Source organism: Equus przewalskii, chromosome 4, assembly GCF_037783145.1.
Source record: "Equus przewalskii isolate Varuska chromosome 4, EquPr2, whole genome shotgun sequence".
NCBI lineage: Eukaryota > Metazoa > Chordata > Mammalia > Perissodactyla > Equidae > Equus > Equus przewalskii.
In genome coordinates this window covers 61,411,025-61,421,824 of record NC_091834.1, presented here as the reverse complement: position 1 = coordinate 61,421,824, position 10,800 = coordinate 61,411,025, and positions in this window count along the sequence as shown.

Sequence of the window (10,800 nt, the reverse complement as noted above, 5' to 3'; positions counted from 1 at the left end):
CTTCCGCCTAATTTCAAGCAAATGAGTAAATGTCAAGCTACCTATAAAGAAAATAAGGCCACTTGCGAGCAGACCAGATAAAGAAACGGTGAATCTCCTTATCAAGATAGGAAAACTACCATCAGCACCCCACGCTCTCTGATGCCCCTGTTATCTTGCTTCTGCCTGACCCTGTGGAGTGAAGGACGAGTCCAGAGAACAAGAGAGGAGCTTGCCCATGTCAACACGACTTCTCTCTGATAAGCCACGAGCAGCCACGCAGAGCCTCGTCTCACGCCAAACACCAAAATAAAGGCTACACAACTTATAACAATCAGTCACAGAAGCTATCATAATTGAATAGCTATCAAACCTCTGCATAGGGAAGGATTTCGGAAGCCTAGACAGAAGAAAGCCCAAAGGAAAAAAAATAGCACACTTTATTAAAGAAAAATTAAACAATTTGTTTATCCTGAAAAAAATTAAACGGCAAAAAAACACTGTTTTCCTTTTGGAAAAATAATTTGGCAATTATTTGCCTAAATTATTTGCCTAAATAATTTGTACTAAACGTTTTAAAACCTTGACCCAGTAATCTCACACCTGGGAATCCAGCCTAAAGCCAGAATCCAAAATACGGAAAAAGCTTAATGTGCGAGGCTATTGATTACAAGGTTATTTACAACGATGAAAATTTGCAGGTCTTACCTGTGAGCCACTAGGGAAGCAGTTAAGTCAATCTTACCTAAACCTCTCTGTGTGCTATTTACGAGGCAGCACTAAAAACTGACATTTCCAGAGGCTTTATGGTGACTTGGAGAATGATGCTGACCCAGCACTGGGGGAACCAGCAGGTGCAGATGGGCACACACAGCACAATTACAGCCCTGCAAAGACATTTCAGACGCAAGTGTCCAGAGGCAAATTGCTATATAAGAAACCCTGGGGGCCAGCCCTGTAGCCTAGTGGTTAAATTCGGTGCTCAACTTCAGCAGCCCAGGTTTGGATCCCAGGTGCAGACCTATACTACTTGTCAGTGGCCATGCTGTGGCAGTGACCCATATACAAAATAAAGGAAGATTGGCACAGATATTAGCTCAGGGACAACCTTCCTCAAGCAAAAAGAGGAAGATTGGCAACAGATGTTAGCTCAGAGCTAATCTTCCTCACCAAAAAAAAAAAGATAGAGGAAGATTGGCATAGATGTCAGCTCAGGGTGAACCTTCCTCAGCAAAAGAAAAAAAAAGAAAGAAATCCTGCGACAAATATGACACACTCAATGTCACCAGTCATTTTAATCCACCTAGCATGTATGTCAATTGGATGTTAAGATGAAATTCTTTTTTAATAAATTGGATAGAGGTCTAACTTTATTTTCTTCCAACTGGATAGGCAGATGTGCTATCACCATTTATTATTTAACAGCCCCTTTTCTCAGTGCATGGATAGTACAGCTTCTATTCATTTCAGAAAAGGGGGAAATTTACATTTAACACAATAAAATTAAAGTTTATATTCTGTTGAAATCCAAAACCCTGAAAAATAAATGTTGACTGTCTTTGATTCTGGGTGGTGGGACTGAGGGGCTTTACTGCTCAGAGTGTGGTGGCCTCAGTGTCACCGGGGATCTGTTAGAAACGCAGAATCTCAGAACCAGAATCTGCTTTCTCAGTGAGTGGGACAGCATAGTGCGACGGGTGGCGAATAAGGTTTGCAGTCGGTCTTTATTTTGGCTTTGGACACAGGCCTTGAATTGGAACCTAGACGCCACCACTTGCTGGCAGGGCCACTGTGGAAAAGGCACGTCACCTTCAGCTTCCTCATCTCCCCGGGGGGGCGGGGTGTCAATGTCGACTTTGCAGGTTGTTATGAAGATGGTAGAGGACGGGGGATGCCTGGCACACAGTAGGTGCTCTGTAGGCGTTAGGGACCTTTCTAGGTATCCTCTGTGGTCCTGCTCCTTCAACATCCATGGGAGGGCCAGCCCACTACAGGCCCAGGCTTGCCCATCTGCAAAATATGCTTGAGTTTGCTGCCTGGACTCTCTGCTCTCAGGTGAACATTTGAAAGAGATTTGGCAATGCTTTTTTGAATATAAAACTTTTTATTTCGAGATCATTGTAGATTCACATGCAGTTGTAGGAAATAATACAGAGAGATCCACGTCCCCTTTACCTAGTTTCCCCCACGATAACATCTTTCAAAGCAAAAGTAAATATCACAACCAGGATGCTGACATTGACCCAATCTGCTGCTCTAATTCAGCTTTCCCAGCATCACTGTACTTGTGTGTGCGTGCATGGGCGTGCATGTAAGTTGTGTGCAATTTTATTACATATTCTGTTTATCTACAGCATGTAGATAACGAAGACAACGATGTAAATCGTTTGTCCAAACACAGGCATCCCGGATTCTCAGGGGCCCTGACTAAGTTTACTTCTGCCCTAAGCAAAAAGAAAGGATAGATTAAGCAAATGGAGAGCATAAATAGGACTGAAAACAAGGGGATATTTAATTAAGTTCAGGACAAACTGTTTTCAAGAGCAAGCTCACTGACCTCCTCAGGGAACCTTGGCCATCTGGGGATCTCGGGGATCCTGTTTCCTCACCCTCAGGGGCCTCTCCACTCTGGTTCTCATTTTCCCACCAAACCCAAAGAAGGAAGCACTCTTGACCCTCTGTCTGTCTGTGCTTTTGTCTCTCTCTCTGCCCATCTGTCTCTCTCTGTGTTCTCACTGTGCCCCTGTCCCTCTGTTTTCTCTCCCTCCTCCATTCTCTCCCCAGCAGCACCTACACTCAAAACACTGCCTCTTGGGACCCGAGAACATGGAGCGCATGTTGGTGACCCTGTTGCATCCACACGTTCTTGATGATTATCAGCCAGAAAAGCTAACACCGTGGCCCAGCTCCTTGTGTGTGGAGTCTGAGCTCCTCCCGGAAAGGGAGGGCCTGGTCTGAGGAGATCGGGACACTGCCAGAGGGAGGAAGCTGGGGAGGGACGGGGGGGCGGGGGGGGGGGGCAGGGGAGGACACATGGGCACTGCAGGAGTCGGGAGATGCAGGGGGCGCCCAGCTGAACGGAGGTGAGGAGACTTCCTGGAGCAGGCACCTTGGCAGCAGGCCTTGAGAAATGGATAGGTGGGTGTTAATGGAGAAGGGAGGAGGGAGAAAGCAGGGAGAAGAAGGCAGTGCACTTGGTTTTAACGTGAGGCGAAGATCCTTTCCACCTAACTCATCGCCATGTCCCCCTGCCTTCCCTGATTGGCTGAGACACTTACAAACCACTGGCTCGGGGACCTGATGTGTGCCAGGCTGTGTCCCACCCTCCAGCTGTCACTCACCTGCACCCCGGGTGAGTCTGGGGGTTCACAGCCTAGGGGCTACCCAGAGGCATGGTCGTGTCTCCTGTGTGGCATGTCCTGGGGAAGAGCAGAGCCTGGAGTCCTTCTTCTCCATCTACCATAGCCGGGCATGGCATTGGGGTGCCCCCCCCAACACCTGGCAGATGCGTCTCCTGCAGGAGGAATGGGAGGCAACATCCTGATCAAGATGGGCCCAGGGCCTCACCATCTACCTGCTGCTCTCGGCCTGTGAGGCCTTCCAGGAGGTCATGGCCATAGACTACATGGAGCAGAACCTCCAGGAGCTGGAGAAGTGGCTGAGGAAGGAGCCAGGGGCTGACGACTGGTCCCCAGCCATGCAATAAGTGTGTGAGCTGGAAGGAAACAGGTCCCCAAAGGTCACCATCCCTCTCAGACAAGGTCCCCCCATCCCCCACCAAGCAGAGCGTGAGCCCACCACCACTTCACCCACGTCTTCCTACACTTCCTCCTGACCACTTGGGCCTCATCAGCCCAAATGCCCTCCCTTTGAGTGAGTCCCTCCTCTAGTCTTAGAGCTGCCTGTGCTCTTCGCTTCAGTTGCCCTACTCTGCTCTGCACGACATTGTATTCCACCCATCCTGTGGGGCCAGCTTCAGTCCCACCTCCTCCTGGAAGCCTCCTCAGATTGCTCCAGCCCACACATCTCACTTTCCTCTGAAAACCAGTGGTTCAGCTTCTCCTTTAACCTAATGCTGGAGGGGCACTCATCATGGAAAGACACAGCTTCAGGGAATCCCCCAAATTTGTCCCTTCAGTGCTGTGGCCACACCCCACAGACCAACAGCATTAACTCCCTCCAGGCACTCACCCCATCCGGGTCACAGAGAGTGAATGCATCTCCTGGAGCCCCAGTGGGGCCAGGCGGGATTCTGGTCCTGATGCTACAGCCAAGGAAACTGAGGCCCAAACCTGGAGAGTGACCTCTAGGCCACCTTAAAGCCAGGACAAAGACCAGAGTTTAAGACTCCTGCCCTAACTCTGGGCCACGGGGGCCTGACCTGGCCACAGGTAGGAGCAGCCTGTAGCGGGGCAGGGCCAGAGGGCCTCTGAGTGCAGGGCCTCTGCGGCAGCCCGGCCTGCACTTCCTTGGTTCCTGCCGCCCTTCGTGGGGCAATACTGAGGTCCGGGCCTCCCTCTTCTGGGCGCTGGGCATGCTGCAGTGAACCAGACAAGGTCTTGTGCCCATGAGCTCACCTTCTAGTGGGGAAGACTACAACCGAGTCAGAGATGAGATTCAGGTAAAGACAGCTGTTCTGGAGAGACAGCTTCAGCTGGGTAGGGGCCTCGAGAGAGGTGGGGGTGCTGTGTTAGGTAGGACCATGTCTACAACACCTTGGGCTGCCATCACAAAATACCACAGCCTGGGGCCTTAAACAACAGCCGCTTATTTCTCACGGTTCTGGAGGCCGGGAGCCTGATATCAGGGTGCCAGCAGGTGGGGTTCCATCGAGGCCTCTTCTAGCTTGTAAGTGGCTACCTTCGGCTGTGCGCTCCCGCGGGAGAGATGGAGAGAGAGCAAGAGCTCCAGTGTCTCTTCTTTTAAGAGGTACTCATCCTGAGATTGTGTACGGGAGGCGGAGCAAAATGGCGGGGTAAGCTGACCCAGGACTCTCTCCCCTCCAAAATAAAACCAAAGAAATGGAAAAACTGAATTTCAACCAACGACCCCTAATGCCAAGACTGTCAGAGACCTATGGAGTAAGAAGACAGAGAACAGAGAGGCTGTAGCCGCCCTGGGAGGAGCTGGAACAGGGTAGGAGAGACCTTTACTCCTCCCCTAGAGACTGGGATCACTGCCGCGGGTGCAGGAAGGAGCCAGGGAGGGGCTGCGCGACCTGGGGATCGTCCAGGACTCCCACCACTGGTGCAGTGGAAACCCGCTGATGGAGGAAAGCTTCCGTGTGCGGGGACCCCATCAAGCCAGGGCCATGGGAGACCAGAGAACAGAGCTGATCCGAATCCAGATTGGTGTGCGAAAAAAACCACCCCTCCTCCCCCAACCCACACTGGGTGCTGCCATCTTGCCTGAAGGCAGGGGGCTCAGAATGTGTGGTGCTTGACCCCCCCCCCCCCCATCTAGTGGCAACAGTCTGTAAGCTCCAGACCACAAGGAAAACAATAAAAGCACAGAATTAAGTCCTGAGGACTTGGAAATAAGTAAACTAAGTGAAAATGAGTTCAGAGCAGCTATCATCAAAAAACTCAATGAGGTAGAGAGAAAGATAGAGTAAGAAGCCAATGAGTTCTGGAGTTACTTCACAAAAGAGATTGAAATTATAAAGAAGAATCAAACAGAATTACTAGAGATGAAAAACACAATGGACCAGATAAAACAGAATATGGATTCCCTGAATGCCCATGTAGACACCATAGAGGAGCAAATTAGCATAATCAAAGATAGGCTGAATGGCTCCAGATAGAGGAAGAAAGAGAACTAAGAATTAAAAAGAATGAGGAAAATATTAGAGAGATAGCAGATTCAATGAGGAGAAAGAATTTAAGAACCATAGGAATTCCCGAGAACATGGAAAAGGAAAATGGAGCAGAAAGTGTGCTTAATGAAATTATTGAAGAGAACTTCCCAAATCTAGGGATCGACGGAGAAATGTGTGTGGAGGAAGCTTTCAGATCTCCTAGATGTGTCAATGTAAAAAGACCTACTGCAAGGCATATAGTAGTAAAAATGGCAAAAATGAAAGACAAAGAAAGAATACTCAGGGCAACAAGACAGAAGAAGAAAACCTACAAAGGAACTCCTATCAGAGTTTCAGCAGATTTCTCTACAGAAACCTTACAAGCTAGGAGAGAATGGAGTGACATATTCAAAACTTTAAAAGATAAAAATCTTCAGCCAAGAATACTCTATCCAGCAAGAATATCCTTCAGCTATGAGGGAGAAATTAAATCTTTTCCAGACAAACAAAAGTTAAGGGAATTTGTAACCAAAAGTCCTCCACTACAAGAAATCCTCAAGAAGGCTCTCATACCTGAAAAAAGAAAAAAGGGAGAAAGGGGTCACAAACCGCAGAGTAGGGAGACAGATAGATAGAACCAGAATAGGATAGCAAATATTCAACTATAGCATTAGGATAAAGGTAAGGAAACTACCAAATCAAAGACGATCTTATCACTCTAACTACAAACTCATAACATGAGTTGGAATAAGAAATGAAAATAATAATTTAGGAGGGGAAGAGCAAAGGGACTAAATCAGTCTAGGACAAGTAAGAGAGCACCAGAGAATAGACTATATTATACACGAGATTCTAAATGCAAACTTCAGGGTAGCCACTAAACTAAAAAACAGAACAGAGCCACAAAACATAAATAAGGAAAAATCTAAGAAACCCAGCATAAGAAATTGCAGTAGTCAATGGGTAGGCTAAAGCACACAGGACGAGAAACAAAGGTAACGCAGGAAATCCAGATAACGAGTGACAGATTGACAGCATTAAGTCCACATGCATCAATAATCACCTTCAATGTAAACGGATTGAACTCTCCAATAAAAAGACACAGAGTGGCAAAATGGATTAAAGAACAAGATCCAACAATCTGTTGCCTCCAGGAAACACACCTCAGCCCCAAGGACAAACACAGGCTCAGAGTGAAGGGGTGGAGGACAATACTTCAAGCTAATAGCAAGCAAAAGAAAGCAGGTGTTGCAATTCTTATATCAGACAAAATGGATTTCAAAATAAGGCAGGTAAAGAGAGACACAGAGGGACAATATATAATGATCAAAGGGACACTTCATCAAGAAGAAATACCGCTTATAAATATCTATGCACCCAACATAGGAGCACCAAAGTTCATAAAGCAACTATTAACAGACCTAAAGGAAGATGTTAAAAACAACACAATAATAGTAGGGGACCTCAACATCCCACTCACATCAATGGACAGCTCATCCAGACAGAAAATCAACAAGGAAACAGTGGAGCTAAATGAAAAACTAAAACAATTGGACTTAATAGACATATATAGATCACTTCATCCTAAAACAGCAGAATACACATTTTTCTCACGTGCACATGGAACATTCTCAAAGATAGATCACGTGTTGGAAAACAAGACAAGCCTCTACAAATTTTAAAAAATTGAAATAATAAGAAGCATCTTCTCCAATCATAATGCTATAAGGCTAGAAATTAATTACAAGAAAAAAGCTGAGAAAGGCACAAGGATGTGGAGACTAAACCATACGCTACTGAACAAGCAATGGATCATTGAAGAAATTAAAGAAGAAATCAAAAAATACCTGGAAACAAATGAAAATGATAACACGCCATACCAACTCATATGGGATACAGCAAAAGCTGTTTTAAGAGGAAAATTCATCGCAATACAGGCACATCTTAACAAACAAGAAAAATCTCAAATAAGCAATCTTAAACTACACCAAACTGAACTAAAGAAAGAAGAACAAATAAAGCCCAAAGTCAGCAGAAGGAGAGAAATAATAAAAATCAGAGCAGAAATAAATGCTATTGAAACGAAAAAGGCGGTAGAAAGGATCAATGAAACAAAGAGCTTGTTCTTTGAGAAGATAAATAAAATTGACAAACCCATAGCCAGACTTACAAAGGAAAAAAGGGAGAAAGCTCAAATAAACAAAATCAGAAATGAAAGAGGAGAAATAACAACAGACTCTGCAGAAATACAATGGATTGTAAGAGAATACTACGAAAAACTATATGCCAACAAAATGGATAATGTAGAGGAAATGGATAAATTCTTGGACTCCTACAATCTCCCAAAGCTCACTCAAGAAGAAGCAGACAATTTGAACAGACCAATCACAAGGAAAGAGATTGAAACAGCAATCAAAAACATCCCAAAGAATAAAACCCCAGGACCAGATGGCTTTCCTGGGGAATTCTACCAAACTTTCAGAGAGGATTTAATACCTATCCTTTTCAAGCTATTCCAAAAAATTAGGGAGGATGGAACACTTCCTAACACATTCTATGAGGCCAACATCATGCTGATATCAAAGCCTGACAAGGACACCATGAAAAAAGAGAACAACAGGCCAATATCACTGATGAACATAGATGCAAAAATTCTAAACAAAATTTTGGCAACCAGAATTCAGCAATTCATCAAAGGATCATACATCATGATCAGGTGGGATTCATACCAGGGACACAGGGATGGTTCAACATCCGCAAATCAATCAATGTGATACACCACATCAAGAAACTGAGGAATAAAAACCACATGATCATCTCAATAGATGCAGAGAAAGCATTTGACAAGATCCAAAAGCCACTTATGATAAAAACTCTGAACAAAATGGGCATAGAAGGGAACTACCTCAACATAATAAAGGACATATATGACAAACCCACAGCCAACATCATACTCAACGGGCAAAAACTGAGCCCCATCCCCCTGAAAACAGGAACAAGACAAGGATGCCCTCTATCACCACTCTTATTTAACATAGTACTGGAGGTCCTGGCCAGAGCAATCAGGCAAGAAAAAGGAATAAAAGGAATCAAAATAGGGAGGGAAGAAGTGAAACTCTCGCTGTTTGCAGATGACATGATCTTATATATAGAAAACCCCAAAGAATCCATTGGAAAACTCTTAGAAGTAATCAACAACTACAGCAAAGTTGCAGGGTATAAAATCAATTTGCATAAATCAGTAGCATTTCTATATTCTAATAACTAGCTAACAGAAAAAGAACTCAAGAACACAATACCATTCACAATCGCAACAAAAAGAATAAAATACCTCAGGGTAAATTTAACTAAGGAAGTGAAGGACCTATATAATGAAAATTACAAGGCCTTTCTGAGAGAATTGGATGATGACATAAGAAGATGGAAAGACATTCCATGTACATGGATTGGAAGAATAAACATAGTTAAAATGTCCATTCTACCTAAAGCAATCCACAGATTCAACGCTATCCCAATCAGAATCCCAATGACATTCTTTACAGAATTAGAACAAAGAATCCTAAAATTCATATGGGGCAACAAAAGACCCCAAATTGCTAAAGCAATCCCGAGAAAAAAGAACAAAACGTGAGGCATCACAATCCCTGACTTCAAAACATACTATAAAGCTACAGTAATCAAAACAGCATGGTATTGTTACAAAAACAGGCACACAGATCAATGGAACAGAATTGAAAGCCCAGAAATAAAACCACACATCTATGGACAGCTTATCTTCGACAAAAGAGCAGAGGGCATACAATGGAGAAAAGAAAGCCTTTTCAACAAATGGTGCTGGGAAAACTGGAAAGCCATATGTAAAAGAATGAAAATTGACCATTCTTTTTCACCATTCACCAAAATAAACTCAAAATGGATTAAAGACCTAAAGGTGAGACCTGAAACTATAAGGCTTCTAGAAGAAAACGTAGGCAGTACACTCTTTGACATCAGTATTAAAAGGATCTTTTCAGACACTATGTCTTCTCAGAGAAGGGAAACAATAGAAAGAATAAACAAATGGGACTTCATCAGACTAAAGAGCTTCTTCAACGCAAATGAAAACAGGATTGAAACAAAAAAACAACCCACTAACTGGGAAAAAATATTTGCAAGTCATATATCTGACAAAGGCTTAATATCCATAATATATAAAGAACTCTCAGAACTCAACAACAAAAAGTCAAACAACCCGATCAAAAAATGGGCTGGAGACATGAACAGACATTTCTCCAAAGAAGATATACAGATGGCCAATAGGCACATGAAAAGATGCTCATCATCGCTGATCATCAGGGAAATGCAAATCAAAACTACACTAAGATATCACCTTACACCCATTAGAATGACAAAAATATCGAAAACTAATAGTAACAAATGTTGGAGAGGTTGTGGAGAAAAAGGAACCCTCATACACTGCTGGTGGGAATGCAAACTGGTGCAGCCACTATGGAAAACAGTATGGAGATTCCTCAAAAAATTAAAAATAGAACTACCATACGACCCAGCTATTCCACTACTGGGTATCTATCCAAAGAGCTTGAAGTCAGCAATTCCAAAAGTACTATGCACCCCAATGTTCATTGCAACATTATTTACAATAGCCAAGAAATGGAAGCAACCTAAGTGCCCGTCAACAGATGAATGGATAAAGAAGATGTGGTATATATATACAATGGAATACTACTCAGCTGTAAAACAGAACAAAATCATTCCATTTACAGTAACATGGATGGACCTTGAGGGAATTATGTTAAGTGAAATAAGCCAGTTAGAGAAGGATAATCTCTGTATGACTCCACTCATATGAGGAATTTAAAAATGCGGACAAAGAGAACAGATTAGTGGCTACTAGGGGAAAGGTGGGGTGGGGGGTGGGCACAAAGGGTGAAGTTGTGCACCTACAACACGACTGACAAACATTAATGTACAACTGAAATTTCACAAGATTGTAACCTATCATTAACTCAATAAAAAAAAATTAT